Source organism: Callospermophilus lateralis, chromosome 4 (assembly GCF_048772815.1).
Source record: "Callospermophilus lateralis isolate mCalLat2 chromosome 4, mCalLat2.hap1, whole genome shotgun sequence".
NCBI lineage: Eukaryota > Metazoa > Chordata > Mammalia > Rodentia > Sciuridae > Callospermophilus > Callospermophilus lateralis.
This window is the reverse complement of record NC_135308.1, coordinates 75,848,054-75,866,621: the sequence shown is the minus strand read 5'-3', so window position 1 is coordinate 75,866,621 and position 18,568 is coordinate 75,848,054. Positions and strand designations below refer to the sequence as shown.

The 18,568-nt window shown below is 45.4% G+C and overlaps 1 pseudogene; it reads left to right on the top strand.

Annotated features, from left to right (window-relative positions):
- Positions 1-15,371: 15,371 nt before the first annotated feature.
- LOC143396681 (phosphatidylinositol polyphosphate 5-phosphatase type IV pseudogene) lies at positions 15,372-18,338 on the top strand (annotated as a pseudogene).
- Positions 18,339-18,568: the final 230 nt, after the last annotated feature.

Genomic DNA, 18,568 nt, shown 5'->3' with positions numbered 1-18,568 from the left:
TCCTGTGAAAGAGAAATGAGAACTACCCCATTTACAATAGCCTCAAAAAAAAAAAATATTTGGGAATCATCGAAAAAAAGGTGAAAGACCTCTACAAGGAAAACTACAGAACACTAAAGAAAGAAATTAAAGAATACCTTAGAAAGTTTCCATTTATCTTATCCTCATCCTCATGTTCTGCCTACAGGTAAGGTTGTACATGCCTGTCCCAGTGTTCTCAGTTTTGGATGGAATATGAAGCCAGAGAAGCTTTGGAGCAAATATAACACCAGCAAATTCATGAAACACTCATCCCTAGGGCCTGAACCATTGCTGAACTAAGATGAATGTGGAGTTAGGAAGACACTTGGGAGCCTGGGCCCTGCAGCTGAGCAGGCAGAGGATTCTGGGTATAGCTGGTTTGAAGGAACATCACTGGCCCAAGTGAACTGGATCACAGTGTAGATAAAAGAATCCTCCAAAAAGACTCAGTGGAGGGGCTGGAGATGTGGCTCAAGCGGTAGCGCGCTCGCCTGGCATGCATGCGGCCCGGGTTCGATCCTCAGCACCACCTACAAACAAAGATGTTGTGTCTGCCAAATATTAAAAAATAAATAAATAAAGTCAATTGTTTAAAAAAAAAAAAAAAAAAGACTCAGTGGACACAGGCCAGGGCTGCCACAGCCCCTTTCAGTAATGCCTCCTGTAGATGCAGAAGATAGAGCTCTAGTTCTACCAGTGATTCATCTACTATTTGCAACACCTGAAACCTGCAGCTGGGGTGGTGAGCTTCCTGTGGGAATAGGAAGGTCCTCAGGATGGTTTGGAAAGTTAGGCAAATATCATCATTTAGATGCCATCCATGAAGTTACTTTCCTTTTCACAAGTGACAGGGTTCCTTCCCAACCTGCGCTCAGCTTTACAGCTGTCCTTCTAAAAGTTAGCACTTTTTTCTTTGGCATAGTCTGCATTGCAGGCTTAGGTTGGTACTAGGCAAATAGAAGATTGTGCATAAATGGTGGGGATGATGACAGCCAATCAAACCTTTTAGCCTAATGTGATATACTTCCAGAGGCTTAATCAAAGACTGAAAGAAAGCCATCTAGATGACTCCACTGTGACCAGGAGGGACTGGAGTGAGAAGGCCCCACCCAGTTTGTCTCTCCACCTCACTGTGGCTATGGCTCACTCAAGTTCCTGTGCTGTGCGATGTAGAAGGGGTGTTTCCATTCTGCCGTCTGCATTTGGGGCTGGATTCTCAGGGGAAAAAAAACTTCACAAATATGCATACAAATGTTCAAATCATAACCATTAAATAACATGGTCTATGAAAATGTATTCAGAGCAACATTTACATATTAACCATAACAGGAAGCATACCATTAGCAGCAACAACAACATGACTAAACTTTTCCTGTTCATCTCAGAATCCCAAGGGGAGGAGGACCTGGGGATGAGGGCCAGCTGACTCCCAGGCCCCTTACTTGTGATGCCAAAGCTCCATTGACTGTAGGAATCACTGCAGCAGCACTTCCCAGGTCGTGGCACTCAGCACTCCAGCTGCATCAGGATCACCAGAGAGCTTATCAAAATGGCTTGGCCCAACCCCAGTTTCTGAAAAAGAATCCAAGTTGGTCCTAAAAATTCCACCTCTAGCAAGTGCCTAAGGTGATGCTGCAATCTTGGGGCCACATCACTGAGTCCTTGGGGGCTCTCTTAGGGAAGACATCCATTCTGGTCCTAAGGCCTCTTCCTGTCTATGGGTGGAGGGGATCCCTAAACTATTCTCTGTCCTGTCTTACCTGAGAGTATTGTTCTAATTGATAATTTCAGCTTCTAGGCTTCAGAATTGGACCTATTTTTTTAAAGTTTATTTTTTTTTAGTTGTAGTTGGACACAATATCTTTATTTTACCTATTTATTTTTATGTGGTGCTGAGGATCAAACCCAGCGTCTCGCACTTGCTAGGTGAGTGCTCTATCGCTGAGCCACAATCCCAGCCCCAGAATTGGACCTATTTTTGAAGGAGAAAGGATGGTACTAGTGATCTCCAGGGTCCCTTCCAAGTCTGACAGTCTTGAATTACATAAACATGCTCTAATATCTGTGATACAAAAACCTAAATCCTGGGCATGGTGGCGCACACCTCTACTCCCCGTGGTAGGAGGCTGAGGCAGAAGGGTTGTGAATTTAAAGACAGCCTCAGTAAAAATAAGGCATTAAGAAACTTGATGAGACTCTGTCTCTAAAAATAAATAAATAAATAAATAAATAAATAAATAAATAAATAAATAAATAAATTGCTGAGGATGTGGCTCAGTGGTTATGTGCCCGAGTTCAATCCCAGTACAAAAAAAAAAAAAAAAAAATTAATCTCCCAATCAGGAGGAGTTAGGGGACTGGCCCTAAGGCACTTGAACCTCAGGTTCTGACCTGGGGCAAGAAGGGAAGAGAGAAGGGACATCCTCTTTGTCTTCTGCTTTCTCACCCACCAAGGCAGCTGTGGCCCTAGAGGCCAGGGCCACTTTCACTCCAGACTCAGCCTTCCAGTTTCACCCACTCACTTCCCCACTTTGACTTGAAGAAGAGGGCCCTGTCCTTGCAGTGGCTGCCTTTGTGAAGGGCAGATACTTAGGCCAGAGCCACAAGGCCAGGACACAGGAGAGAATGGATGTGTAGTGTCCTCCCATCCTGGCCTCTCTCCTGGCTTTTCTTCCTTTTGGTCCATCCTGTACCACCTCACAGCTTCTCTCTGATTCACACATCATAAGACACTTGCACAGGGACCAATCTCTCTCCATACTGCTCCCCATTTCATATAAAAACATTAATAAAATTTCAAAACAAATTACAAAAAGCACAAAAGGGCCTGATCTCGGGTCCATCTGGTCTCCACAGGAGAATGAGTTTACACATCCCTGTGGAACCTGCCTTGGATATCACAGGGCCTTTTTCCAGTTCCACAGGGCCTGTACTGCTGCCTGGAAGAGAAAGAGAGGCCAAGGCCAGGCCCCACATCCTGGGAGCAGAGAGTAGGTGGCAAGCCCAAGGAAGACAAATGGGGCCGAGGGAAGGGGTGGGAATATAAACCAACTGTCTGAACTGCTGGACCTGGCTTTGAATAGACTTGGTGCTGGACCAGATGCTCCAGATTTGGCTTAGGGGTAAAGGGAGGACCTTGGGGCAGGAAAGAAACAGAAGTTTCAGAAAGTGCTAATCTCTTGAAGTCATCCTTGTCATGGCCAGAGGGCATGGCAGCAGCTCGGAGACTGGTGGATCCAATTCAAGGTGTTCGTTTGCTGGAAGCCCACCTGGGGATGCTCGCACAGCTTGCCCAGCCCAGGCATCCTTCTTCCCAGAACCCCAACCTCGGGTCCAGCTCTCTGTACCTTCCCCACCCAGCCTCAAGCAATTCACTGAGTGACTGTCTCAAAATAGAAAATAAAAAGGCCCAGTGATTAAATGCACCTGGGTTCAATCTCTGGTACCCCAAATAAAACACACAAACACACCGTGTACATGCACAGTTTTCTTTTTGGAAAAAAAAAAAAAAACTCATTCTCTGTCTCAGAGAGCAGTGGAAAAATTGTACTTCTGGCTTCTTTTTGGAGAGAACATAGCTTTGGGTTCCAGTTCCAAATCTTTAGTAACTAAGTGAGTATGTTAATTTCACTAAGCCTCAATTTAATGATCAGAAAATAGAATGTTGCAGAATTTGCTTGGTTATAAGGGATGAAGGTGAGACAATGGATGGAAGTTCAAGAACTGGCACATTGAAGGTGTTCAGGTAGTGTGAGTTTTTTCTTCCATCAGAAGAAGGAGGGAAGTGTTTCACATTTATGTTGGTTTCTTGAGTGATTTTGAAATTCATGTGTTTTTGTTGGGAGGCACAGAGTCTTGCAAGAAATTTTTATTTTACTTTTCATCATCAGATTCAACACTGTAAAAAATAATATCTCACCACATATTTGTTAAACAAATGGATTATTTGTAGGATGAGAAACAGCCATTGCTTAAATAACCTTTTAGTATGCAAATTGCCCACTGTCGAAGCCTTTCTTAGGGATTATGTAATGAATGAATCAACAACCCTCTCTTTGTAGATTTAGGCAGTTTTGTTTGTAATGAATTAAATTATCCACTTAATAAGTCCTGTAGTCATTAGCTTCTCATGAGTGGGTCAAGCATTGGGCTGGATTCTGTGTGAGACTTCAGCATTTGGAGGGTAAATTCAATGAGAGGCAGTAAGGATGTATTTTCTCTGGTAAACTGAGAATCTGGGTTTTCTTTTTTCTTCTTTTCATCATACTCAAATTACATTCTCCTCATTTGTAGAATTGAGTGAATATTGCCTAGTTCTTAGAGTTATCCTAGGTATTAGATAAGATAATGTTTGTAAAGCAGGCTTCTCACACCCGGGCTGCCAAGACCATGGCACATAGTGATTACTGAAAGGAAGTAACTCTTCCTTTGTTTTCTGTTGGAAGGTGATTATTAGTTTATCATAATGGAAGAGTTGAATGCTACTTGGAAAAAAATGAAATGGTTATAGGAGATGAGGGTGCTAGTTAAGCTTTATGACCTTAATCTAGTAGATACTTAATGCTATTAGTTTCTTTTAAGATAAAGAGGTTAGACTAGATGATCCCTAAGATTTCTCAAAAATTTCTTGCAAGTTGGGATTTTTCAAGAGAATCAACTTGAACATGTATTAGTAGTCTAGAACACTATGTTAGGTTGAACTAAAATGAAAAGAATGTTTTTTTACCATAATGTAGTGATCTAGTTGGGAACATATGCTGCCTGAAAACAGTGGGTATTATTGAGGAGTGTAGTCTGTGAGCAGTTGCAGGTACCTGCCATTTAGAATGATGAGGAAACAGGCTTTAGCAAAGAGACATTACCATATGCTGGTCCAGAGCCCAACAGACTCGCTATCACCCATCTTCTATGTCACCTCTTGGTACATCTTCAATGCCCCTGTCCCAAAGGATGGTAGGAGCTCTGTATTTCAGGAAGATCTGATTCTCAGCTTTGAACTGGGTTGCTGAGATTTCATCTCCTTTGGCTCAATTTTGAAGCTGCTGCTTCTGCCCTTTTTCATAATTTCCTTCTTTTTATTTGAAAAGATGATACATTTTACCACGTTCATGCCTTATGATTTTTCTTACTTGAGTATTAAACTGAAGTTTCACTATGTACACACTTTAGAGCTTTCCTAAACTCTAGTGTTTCGGGATTTTCTTTGGTAAAACTGTCTTCGGCTTTTCCAATTACTATTTTTTTTCCTTATGGTGTACTTATATATTTGTATATTTCTATGAATGAAACTCATTTGCTTACAGAAAGCACAAAGAAAAATCTCTTGGAAAGTTGTTTTTCTACTGGTACATTACTGGTAAACCTTCCCCTTCAAAACAAATCTTTCTGTACTTTTTTAAAAAATATTTTTAGTGTTGGACCTTTATTTTTTATTTATTTATATGTGGTGCTGAACCCAGTGCCTCATCCATACGAGGCAAGCACTCTTCCACTGAGCCATGACTCCAGCCCCTCTTTCTGTACTTTTTAGTATGTAATGCTTTTTGTTAAATTAATTGCAGCAAAATGGCTATGGGTCATGCTAGCATAGTTTGGGTTTTATAAACCTATGTCTTAAGCATAGTAACCTTTGAATGAATATACATATATATTTTACGTATATGTGCATAGACATAAAACCCATATGTGCCTCTCATTAAATTTACATGTTTGTATATGTACATACATATAATTTGCATGTGCATATACATATATATTATGTATATATATTTTATGTGTGTATATGTATATGTATGTGTGTGTGTACACACATCCATGTGTGTGAGTGGATATATAAACTATTAAACCACGACACAAAGAAAAGACCACCAACTTCAAATTTAAATCAAATTAAGGCAAGCTTGTAATTCTGACCAGCCGCGAGTGTCTCTCCCGAAATCCTTGGGTTAGAAGATGTACTCCAGCTCTATAGGAGTGAAGTTTTATAACTCAAAAGTTGCAAAAGGGGAGTCTTGAGAACTTACAGATAACAGATTTTGACAAGCATAATACAAAGGCAGGTAGTAGGTTAATGATCTAAATGGTTCAGCATTTAGGGAGTAAATTTGGATCCCAACAATCTGAATTTATGAAGTGTGCCATTAGGGTTTCAGAGAGGGTTGTTATCTGGTCAGGAAAAACCAGGCATGGTTAAGTTCAAGGCACGGGCCGGCATTCCAAGCAAGTTTAAAACATCAAAATATGGCCAGGCCAAATAGAAATCCTAATATTTTACAGAAAACAGAAATAAGTCTTTTATAACTTTTGACAAGATGGCTCCTGATCTTAAGAGGGAATTAGGCTGGGTTTATCAGAACTACTTGGTGACCTCCCCTATTGTGGCAAATACTTTTAAAAGAGCTATTTCATCATACTATTTTTTGCACTAGATTTTATTATGGATGAACAATATAAGAGTATACTATGAAGTATTTTAATGTTGAAGTTTGAAAAACCATGATTCAGGCAATAATTCATTCATAAAATGCATCCATAATGTTTTCATCTGATGGAATACTGATGCAGTCCTAGGATATATCGTCTTTTAGATTTTTCTAAATAGAGCTATAAACAGCTAATTTGAAAGTTTAGGGAAATTTCAAACACCTGTGAAGGAGATACTACAAGAAACTGAGTTACAAAGTTTTAAACAGAATACATTTTGCATTGTAAATATGCCAATGCTTTACTGTATTTTCTAGAATTAACATAAGCAAATATAATAGGAGTTTTCTTGGATAAATCAACATTGTCTTTTTTTTTTTTTTTTTTTTTTTATGGGGGTGGGGGTGGGGGTGGGGGAATGCTAACATTTACTGAATACGCTGGCTATTATTTCTTCCGGCACAACCCTTCGTTTACCATACTAAGCCATGTTCTTGCATCTGGGTGTACTGTGGTAATTTAGAGAGACATAAAACTTATGAAAGTAATTAAGAAAAAATAAATAAGTAAATAATTGAAAGAGAAGAAAACAAAAAGGGTATAAAACAAGCAATTTTGTAGGTTATGTGGAAATGCATGGCATCCATTGGGGGGATATGAGGTAGTATCTTAAAAGTAGAAGCCTGAAGTCCTTTGGGACAGTAACTGAATAGATCAGCATCCAAGTCACAATGCTACATCTGTTTCACCTGGTGCCACTGGACAACCAACGTTTTAATCTCCCTTCAAGCATGGTGCAGTGTGTCTGGGATCTAATAGGCTATGACCTGTATCATCTTCCATGAGTGTGACAATAGCATCTTTTATCTTGTCCTGTACCCATTTTTTCCCCCCACTAGGTCTTTTTTTTTTTTTTTTTTAATTAATTTTTATTGTAGGTTGTTCAAAACATTACATAGTTTTTGATATATCATAATTCACACTTTGATTCAAGTGGGATATGAACTCCCATTTTTACCCCATATACAGATTGCAGAATCACATCAGTTGCACATTGATTTACATATTGCCATTCTGGAGTCTGTTGTATTCTGCTGCCTTTCCCATCCTCCGCTATCCCCCCTCCCCCCTCCCCTCCCCTCTTCTCTCTCTACCCCCTCTACTGTAATTCATTTCTCCCCCTTATATTTTCCCTCCTTTCCCCTCACTTCCTCTTGTATGTAATTTTGTATACCCCTGAGGGTCTCCTTCCATTTACATGCAATTTCCCTTCTCTCTCCCTTTCCCTCCCACCTCTCATCCCTGTTTAATGTTAATCTTCTTCTCATGCTCTTCTTCCCTACTCTGTTCTTAGTAACTCTCCTTATATCAAAGAAGACATTTGGCATTTGTTTTTAAGGGATTGGCTAGCTTCACTTAGCATAATCTGCTCTAATGCCATCCATTTCCCTCCAAATTCTATGATTTTGTCATTTCTTAATGCAGAGTAATACTCCATTGTGTATAAATGCCACATTTTTTTTATCCATTCGTCTATTGAAGGGCATCTAGGTTGGTTCCACAGTCTTGCTATTGTGAATTGTGCTGCTATGAACATGGATGTAGCAGTGTCCCTATAGTGTGCTCTTTTTAGGTCTTTAGGGAATAGACCGAGTAGTGGAATAGCTGGATCAAATGGTGGTTCCATTCCGAGCTTTCCAAGAAATCTCCATACTGCTTTCCAAATTGGCCGCACCAATTTGCAGTCCCACCAGCAATATACAAGAGTACCCTTTTCTCCACATCCTCGCCAGCACTTGTTGCTGTTTGACTTCCTAATGGCTGCCAATCTTACTGGAGTGAGATGGTATCTTAGGGTGGTTTTGATTTGCATTTCTCTGACTGCTAGAGATGGTGAGCATTTTTTCATATACTTGTTGATTGATTGTATGTCCTCCTCTGAGAAATTTCTGTTCAGGTCCTTGGCCCATTTGTTGATTGGGTTATTCGTTATCTCATTGTCTAATTTTTTTAGTTCTTTGTATATTCTGGATATTAGGGCTCTGTCTGAAGTGTGAGGAGTAAAGATTTGTTCCCAGGACGTAGGCTCCCTATTCACCTCTCTTATTGTTTCTTTTGCTGAGAAAAAACTTTTTAGTTTTAGTAAGTCCCATTTGTTGATTCTAGTTATTAACTGTTGTGCTATGGGTGTCCTATTGAGGAATTTGGAGCCCGACCCCACAGTATGTAGATCATAGCCAACTTTTTCTTCTATCAGACGCCATGTCTCTGATTTGATATCAAGTTCCTTGATCCACTTTGAGTTAACTTTTGTGCATGGCGAGAGAAAGGGATTCAGTTTCATTTTGTTGCATATGGATTTCCAGTTTTCCCAACACCATTTGTTGAAGATGCTATCCTTCTTCCATTTCATGCTTTTAGCCCCTTTATCAAATATAAGATAGTTGTAGTTTTGTGGATTGGTTTCTGTGTCCTCTATTCTGTACCATTGGTCCACCTGCCTGTTTTGGTACCAGTACCATGCTGTTTTTGTTACTATTGCTCTGTAGTATAGTTTGAAGTCTGGTATAGCTATGCCGCCTGATTCACATTTCCTGCTTAGAATTGTTTTTGCTATTCTGGGTCTTTTATTTTTCCATATGAATTTCATGATTGCTTTCTCTATTTCTACAAGAAATGCCGTTGGGATTTTGATTGGCATTGCATTAAACCTATAGAGAACTTTTGGTAATATCGCCATTTTGATGATGTTACTTCTACCTATCCATGAACAGGGTATATTTTTCCATCTTCTAAGATCTTCTTCTATTTCTCTCTTTAGGGTTCTGTAGTTTTCATTGTATAAGTCTTTCACCTCTTTTGTTAGGTTGATTCCCAAGTATTTTATTTTCTTTGAGGATATTGTGAATGGGGTGGTTGTCCTCATTTCCATTTCAGAGGATTTGTTGCTGATATACAGGAATGCCTTTGATTTATGCGTGTTGATCTTATAGCCTGCCACTTTGCTGAATTCATTTATTAGCTCTAATAGTTTCTTTGTAGACCCTTTTGGGTCTGCTAGGTATAGAATCATGTCATCTGCAAATAGTGATAATTTGAGTTCTTCTTTTCCTATTTTTATGCCTTTAATTTCTTTCGTCTGTCTAATTGCTCTGGCCAGTGATTCGAGAACTATGTTGAACAGAAGTGGTGAGAGAGGGCATCCCTGTCTTGTTCCAGATTTTAGAGGGAACGCCTTCAGTTTTTCTCCATTCAGAATGATGCTAGCCTGAGGCTTAGCATAGATTGCTTTTACAATGTTGAGGTATGTTCCTGTTATCCCTAGTTTTTCTAGAGTTTTGAACATAAAGGGATGCTGTACTTTGTCGAATGCTTTTTCCGCATCTATCGAGATGACCATATGGTTCTTATTTTTAAGCCTGTTGATGTGGTGAATAACATTTATTGATTTCCGTATATTGAACCAACCTTGCATCCCAGGGATAAATCCTACCTGATCATGGTGCACAATTTTTTTGATATGTTTTTGTATCCGGTTCGCAAGAAGTTTATTGAGGATTTTTGCATCTAGGTTCATTAGAGATATTGGTCTGTAGTTTTCTTTCTTTGAAGTGTCTTTGTCTGGTTTAGGAATCAGGGTGATGTTGGCCTCATAGAATGAATTTGGAAGTTCTCCCTCTTTTTCTATTTCCTTAAATAGCTTGAAAAGTATTGGTGTTAATTCCTCTTTAAAGGTTTTGAAAAACTCTGCTGTATACCCATCCGGTCCTGGGCTTTTCTTAGTTGGTAGTCTTTTGATGGTATCTTCTATTTCCTCAATTGATATTGGTCTGTTTAGGTTGTCAATATCCTCTTGGCTCAATCTGGGCAAATCATATGACTTAAGAAATTTATCGATGCCTTCACTATCTTCTATTTTATTGGAGTATAAGGATTCAAAATAATTTCTGATAATCTTCTGTATTTCTGAAGTGTCTGTTGTGATATTGCCTTTTTCATCCCATATGCTGGTAATTTGAGTTCTCTCTCTTCTTCTCTTTGTTAGCGTGGCTAAGGGTCTGTCGATTTTATTTATTTTTTCAAAGAACCAACTTTTAGTTTTGTCAATTTTTTCAATTGTTTCTTTCGTTTCGATTTCATTAATTTCAGCTCTGATTTTAATTATTTCTTGTCTTCTACTTCTTTTGCTGTTTTTTTGCTCTTCTTTTTCTAGGATTTTGAGTTGAAGTATTAGATCATTTATTTGTTGGTTTTTTCTTTTTTTAAGGAATGAACTCCAAGCAATAAATTTTCCTCTTAGAACTGCTTTCAATGTGTCCCATAGATTCCGATATGTTGTGTCTGTGTTTTCATTTATCTCTAAGAATTTTTTAATTTCCTCCTTGATGTCTTCTATAACCCATTGATCATTCAGTAACCTATTGTTCATTCTCCAAGTGATGCATGATTTTTCCTTACTTCTTTTATTGTTGATTTTCAATTTCATTCCATTATGATCAGATAATATGCATGGTATTATCTCTACTCCTTTATATTGTCTAATAGTTGCCCTGTGACATAATATATGATCTATTTTTGAGAAGGATCCATGTGCTGCTGAGAAAAAAGTGTAACTGCTTGATGTTGGGTGGTATATTCTATATATGTCAATTAAGTCTAGGTTATTAATTGTGTTATTGAGCTCTATAGTTTCCTTATTCAACTTTTGTTTGGAAGATCTGTCCAGTGGTGAGAGAGGTGTGTTGAAGTCTCCCATGATTATTGTATGGTGGTCTATTAGACTCTTGAACTTGAGAAGAGTTTGTTTGATGAACATAGCTGCACCATTGTTTGGGGCATATATATTTATAATTGTTATGTCTTGTTGGTGTATGGTTCCCTTGAGAAGTATGTAGTGTCCCTCTTCATCCCTTTTGATTAACTTTGGCTTGAAATCTATTTTATTTGAAATGAGTATGGACACTCCTGCTTGTTTGCGAAGTCCATATGAGTGATATGATTTTTCCCAACCTTTCACCTTCAGTCTATGTATGTCTTTTCCTATCAGATGTGTCTCCTGAAGGCAGCATATTGTTGGGTCTTGTTTAGTGATCCATTCTGCTAGCCTGTGTCTCTTAATTGGTGAGTTTAAGCCATTAACATTTAGAGTTATTATTGAGATATGGTTTGTTCTTCCAGCCATATTTGTTTATTTATGTTACTAAACATGGTTTGTTTTCCTCTTTGATTATTCCCCCCCACCTTTACTGTACTACCTCCCGCTGTTGGTTTTCATTGATATTTTCCATTTCCTCTTCCTGTAATATTTTGCCGAGGATGTTTTGAAGAGCTGGTTTTCTAGCTGCAAATTCTTTTAACTTTTGTTTATCATGGAAGGTTTTAATTTCATCTTCCATCCTGAAGCTTAATTTCGCGGGATACACAATTCTTGGTTGGAACCCCTTTTCTTTCAACGTTTGAAATATGTTATTCCAGGATCTTCTAGCTTTCAGAGTCTGTGTTGAAAGATCAGCTGTTATCCTGATTGGTTTACCCCTAAATGTAATCTGCTTCCTTTCTCTTGTAGCTTTTAAAATTCTCTCCTTATTCTGTATGTTGGGCATCTTCATTATAATGTGTCTAGGTGTGGCTCTCTTATGATTTTGCACATTCGGCGTCCTGTAGGCTTCTAGGATTTGGGATTCTGTCTCATTCTTCAAGTCTGGGAAGTTTTCTCGTATTATTTCGTTGAATAGATTGGTCATTCCTTTGGTTTGGACCTCAATACCTTCCTGTATCCCCATGACCCTTAAGTTGGGTCTCTTTATGTTATCCCATATTTCTTGAATGTTCTGCTCATGGTTTCTTAACAGCTTTGCTGAGCTGTCTATGTTCTTCTCCAGTTGAAATACTTTGTCTTCATTGTCTGATGTTCTATCTTCTAAGTGTTCTACTCTGCTGGTAGTATTCTCAATTGAGTTTTTAAGTTGGTTTATTGTTTCCTGCATTTCCAGGATTTCTGTTTGTTTGTTTTTTATAACCTCTATCTCCCTGTATAATTGATCTTTTGCTTCTTGGATTTGTTTGTGTAATTTATTGTCGAAGTGGTCGAAGTGGTCTTTCATTGTCTGATTTTGCTGTCTAATGTCTTCCTTGAGACTCCAGATCATCTGAAGCATGTATATCCTGAATTCTTTATCTGACATTCCATCTGCTGCAGATATTACCCCTTCTAAAGTTGAGTTGACCTGCATTGCTTGTGGTCCTTTCTTTCCTTGTCTTTTCATACTGATCGCGTTTCGTTCTTCTGGTAGCCACGCCCCCGTATCTGGTGCAAGAGACCTCAGTTGTCAGCACTGGTGGGGGCTGTAGCTGGGAGACCCGCGCCGCGCGGCTCCCGCCGGCTCCTGCGTCAGCGCCGCCTCAGCTCCCGCCGGTTCCCGTGCCGCTGCCGCGGTTCCCGCCAGCTCCGTCCGGCTCCCTCGCCGCTCCTGCTAATTTAGAGTCCGCTGGGAAGGAATCTCTTTGGCCGATCTTTGGTGACTTCCCCTCTCTGCTATGGCGGGCCCCTGGCTCCTTGCAGGAGTGACCGAAGGGAGAGGTGGAACTGGCTTGTCTCTGGTCTGATATAATCTCTGGTTTTAGATCCCAGTTCGCTAATTCATAGAGGCTTGGTTAGATTTCCTTCCCATCCTCTCAAGGTGGGGAGCCCTTTCCTGGGTGGGCAGGGCCGTTAGCAGAGCCGGAAGGGCACGTGCCTTCTGTCGGGCCAGGCGGGGACCCTTCTGGCTGCGCTGGGCCGCCGGGGGCTCCCTCAGCGCCAGGCAGATGGCGCCCGCGTGGCTAAGAGCCGGGTGGGGTAACCCTTCGCAGAGCGGGCGGGCCGCCAGGAGTGCCGGGATGGTGGGAGCTGTCTGCCGGCCGGGCAGGGACCCTTCTCGACGAGCAGGGCCGCTGGGGGCGCTTGTAAAGCCGGGCGGCTGCCGCCGCGTGTCTAAGACCCAGGCGGGCGGGGTGGCTGTTTGCAGGGCAAGAGCGGGACCAGCAGGGTAGCCGGGATGGCGGAAACTGTCTGTTGGCCGGGCAGGGACCCTTCTCGCCAAGCAGGGTTGCCGGGGGCGCTTGTAAAGCCGGGCGGCTGCAGCCTCGTGGCTAAGAACCAAGCGGGCGGGGTGGCTGTTTGCAGAACGAGAGCGGAATGGCGGGAGCTGTCTGCCGGCAGGGCGGGGACCCTTCTCGCCCGAGGAGGGTCGCCGGGGGCGCTTGTAAAGCCGGGTGGCTGCAGCCTCGTGGCTAAGAACCAAGCGGGCGGGCTGGCTGTTTGCAGAACAAGAGCGGAATGGCGGGAGCTGTCTGCCGGCAGGGCGGGGTGGCTGTTTGCAGGGCAAGAGCGGGACCGGCAGGGTAGCCGGGATGGCGGAAACTGTCTGTTGGCCGGGCAGGGACCCTTCTCGCCGAGCAGGGTCGCCGGGGGCGCTTGTAAAGCCGGGCGGCTGCAGCCTCGTGGCTAAGAACCAAGCGGGCGGGGTGGCTGTTTGCAGAACAAGAGCGGAATGGCGGGAGCTGTCTGCCAGCAGGGCGGGGACCCTTCTCGCCGAGGAGGGTCGCCGGGGGCGCTTGTAAAGCCGGGCGGCTGCAGCCTCGTGGCTAAGAACCAAGCGGGCGGGCTAGCTGTTTGCAGAACAAGAGCGGAATGGCGGGAGCTGTCTGCCGGCAGGGCGGGGACCCTTCTCGCCGAGCAGGGTCGCCGGGGGCGCTTGTAAAGCCGGGCGGCTGCAGCCTCGTGGCTAAGAACCAAGCGGGCGGGGTGGCTGCTTGCAGAACAAGAGCGGAATGGCGGGAGCTGTCTGCCGGCAGGGCGGGGACCCTTCTCGCCGAGCAGGGTCGCCGGGGGCGCTTGTAAAGCCGGGCGGCTGCAGCCTCGTGGCTAAGAACCAAGCGGGCGGGGTGGCTGCTTGCAGAACAAGAGCGGAATGGCGGGAGCTGTCTGCCGGCAGGGCGGGGACCCTTCTCGCCGAGCAGGGCCGCCGGGGGTGCTTGTAAAGCCGGGTGTCTGCAGCGGCGTGGCTAAGAACCAGCCGGGTGGGGTGGCTGTTCGCCGGGCGAAAGCAGGGCCGCCAGGGTAGCCGGGATGGCGGGCGCTGTCTGCTGGCTGGGCGGGGACCCTTCTGCCGCGCTGCTCTGGGCCGCCTGCCGCTTGCAGAAGCGGCGGGTGGCCGCGGGATTGGACTCTGAGCCCGCGCTGCCAGTCAAGTTTCACTTGTTTGGGGCAAACTGTCACGTCTAATAAACTTACTAATTCTCGGCAGGTCTCCTTTCAACGGAATTTTGCTAGAAGATCCTCAGTAGGTAGAATGTAGCTGTTTTAATTGGTGTTTCTGATCCCGTTAATGTGGAGATATTGAAAGTGCAGCTTCCTCGCCGGCCGCCATGTTGGATCCCCCCAACATTGTCTTTTTTTTTTTTTAAGATAGAGTGAGAGAGAGAGGGAAAGAGAGAGAGAGAGAGAGAGAGAATTTTAATATTTATTTTTTAGTTTTTGGTGGACACAACATCTTTGTATGTGGTGCTGAGGATCGAAACCGGGCCACAAGCATGCCAGGCGAGCACGCTACCGCTTGAGCCACATCTCCAGCCCCAACATTGTCTTATTATATCTATCTGATTATCAGTGATGTGGTTGAGGATGTAGGGACTATATGCCTGAAGCAATATTTGTATATGTCCAATACTCATGTTGTTATCAGTTGCTTTATTCTAGGAAAAAATCAAGTGAAAAAATAAATTGTCTTGGCTCAGCCCCGCGCGGGCGCGGTCGTTGCTGCGGGCGGCCGGGGCCAGCCCGGCCCGCCCCCCCCCCTCCCCCCCCCTCCCCCCCCCTCCCCCCCCCCCCCGTCCGGGACGGGTGGGCCCTCGGGCGCCGGCAGGGCCTGCGGGGAGCGGCGGGCGCAGGCCTTCGTGACTCCAACCATGCAGAACTGCCCTCCCCTGAAGGACCACCCCAGGCCAAAGGGGGGCCTCCCAGCTTCTCTCCTCTGCTCCTCGTGACCTCCGGCTGTGTCCCTGACACCTGAGTTGGTGGCAACTTAGGGAGGAGCTCTCTCAAAGGGCCAGGCTGCTTGGGTGAGGGCTCCAGCACCATGCCGACCAAGGCCACGTGCCTGCGTCACACAGAGGCTCCTGGGCAGCTGGAAGCCAGAATGCTCAAGGGACGGCTTCCCGGAGCAAACAAAGACCTCCTCCCAAGCCCTGGGGCCCTGCCCACTCCCCACTGCCAGGACCCTGAGAAGAACCCCGTGCCTTCTTTCAGCGATCCGGCAAAAATCGGCAGTGAGGACCCCCAAGCCCGGGCAAAACCCACCACCCCTCAGCCCCCCACGAGGCCCAGGCTAGAGCGGACCCTGTCCCTAGATGATAAGGGCTGGAGAAGGAGGTGCTTTCCGCGGAGCCAGGAGGACCTGCCCACCCAGGGTGGGACCAGCCCCTACAAGGGCTCTGAGCAGGACATGGCCCCCCAGGCCCCGGCCCACAGTTGCCCCCCACCCTGCCTGAGCACATCTTTGCAGGAGATCCCCAAGCCCCGCAGGGCTGTGGGCAGCGAGGGTGGGAGCCCCTCTTCATGGAGTAACTATCTCTCTGGAATGATCAGCACCTCCCTGGAGTTGCTGCACAGGGAGGCTGCCCCAGCTGGGAGCTCCCCGAGGCTGGCCATCCTGTGTCCCCCTCGCCCGCCACCCACCCCGGATCTGAACGTGGCCTCCAACTCCCCAAGGATGGCAAACAAGGTTGACTCCGAGCATGCCGACCACAAGCACCACGCACAGCCCAGGCTGGTACGGGCCCACAGCAGCCTGGGCCCCAGCCGGCCACGGAGCCCCCTGGCCTGTGACACCCACTCCCTTCATTCGGCCAAGTCTTCCTTCAGCCTCCTGGCGCCCATCCGCACCAAGGACGTCCGGAGCAGGAGCTACCTGGAGGGGAGTCTCCTGGCCAGTGGGGCCCTGCTAGGGGCAGATGAGCTGGCCCAGTACTTCCCAGACCGGAACATGGCCCTCTTTGTGGCCACCTGGAACATGCAGGGCCAGAAGGAGCTCCCGCCAAGCCTGAATGAGTTCCTGCTGCCCACCGAGGCCGACTACACCCAGGACTTGTATGTCATCGGGGTGCAGGAGGGCTGCTCTGACAGGCGGGAGTGGGAGACACGCCTTCAGGAGACACTGGGCCCCCGCTATGTGCTGCTGTCCTCGGCAGCCCACGGGGTTCTGTATGTGTCCTTGTTCATCCGCAGGGACCTCATCTGGTTCTGCTCAGAGGTGGAGTGCTCCACGGTGACAACGCGCATTGTGTCCCAGATCAAGACCAAGGGGGCCCTGGGCGTCAGCTTCACCTTCTTCGGCACCTCCTTCCTCTTCATCACGTCCCACTTTACCTCTGGTGATGGGAAGGTGGCGGAGCGGCTGCTGGACTACACCAGAACCATCCAAGCCCTGGCTCTGCCTAGGAACGTACCAGACACCAACCCCTACCTTTCCACTGCAGCGGATGTCACCACCCGGTTCGATGAGGTGTTCTGGTTTGGAGACTTTAACTTCCGCCTGAGTGGTGGACGCACGGCTGTGGAGGCCATCCTGAAGCAGGGCCTGGATGTGGATGTGCCGGCACTGCTGCAGCATGACCAGCTCATCCAGGAGATGAAGAAAGGGTCCATCTTCAAGGGCTTCCAGGAGCCGGACATCCACTTCCTCCCATCATACAAGTTTGACATTGGGAAGGACACCTATGACAGCACCTCCAAACAGAGGACCCCCTCCTACACGGACCGGGTCTTGTACAGAAGCCGCCATAAGGGCGACATCTGTCCTGTGACGTACTCTTCCTGCCCTGGGATTAAGACATCTGACCACCGCCCTGTCTATGGCCTTCTCCGGGTGAAAGTGAGGCCTGGCCGAGACAACATTCCACTAGCTGCTGGCAAGTTTGACCGAGAACTGTACTTGATAGGAATTAAAAGACGGATTTCAAAAGAAATTCAGAAGCAGCAAACAATAAAGAATCAGAACTCCAGTGCCATCTGCACCATTTCCTGAAGTTGTTAGAGGAGGACCTTTGACCTAGAGCGGCTGGAGAAGACTGCAGTGTGTGCTCCTGACACCTGTCATTCATTCTGGGGTCCTGACGCACTGCTACTAGGGCTGCCCTACTTTCTCACCAAGAAACCCCCAGGCCAGACTGTGCATCCCGGGAAGAAAGCTGCCTTCTCATACCTGGGCGAGCCTGTACTTAAGACTTGTCCCCACAGGCACCTGGGGGGCTTCTCAGGGTATTGAAACTCCCATGCTCTGGAGTGTGGCAGAGGACCTGCCTAGTGCCACAGCCTCTCCCTCCATTCCTTCATTTGCGGCTCTACACCCAGAGCCAGTTTCTATGTCCCACACAAGCTGGGCCCTTCCTCTCCACACAGGTGTATGGGGGTCAGGCCCTGGGTCTGCCCTACAGCATGCTGAGGCCATGTTGGGGTCATGACAGTTGCCCTCTCCCAGGCCTTGAGCCCTCTCTTCCTTGGGCTAAGGCCCATGTGCTGATCCTATCTCCCCCACCCCCAGCTGAGTGAGGGCCACCTCCCCTCCCTCCAGAGGCCAAGTCCAGCTATGTGCTTCCTCCGTTTTAGTGATCAGCAGACCATCTGCTTTTGGGACATCAGCCACAGGGTGGTGTTGACAGAGGTGGTACTTCCTGCCCTGGACACTTAGGTTGGGCAGGGAAGCCTAGCTGGGGACTCCATTCCTTAAAAAGGGCTTTGACCACATCATTGCTCTTTGAGTCTTATATTCTTGACAAGATATAGCCTTGAATGTACAGAGATCTAGGGACATCCACTCTAGTCTTTAAATTATTTATTTTTCCATATTTATATTTTTAAATAAATGCATATATAAAATCTTTAAAAAAAATAAATTGTCTTGAGAGTGTCATACTGTAATTTTTTTTAACTTTAAAGAATACTTTTCCAATTATGAATGCTTGTTACCTTATGAAGGATTTACTGAGGGATGAAAAAACTAGGTGACTATCCCTGCTGTCATGGGGAAACAAGGGTCCTTATTTGACCTAAATGCAGAAGTTACTTTTTATTTATTTATTTATT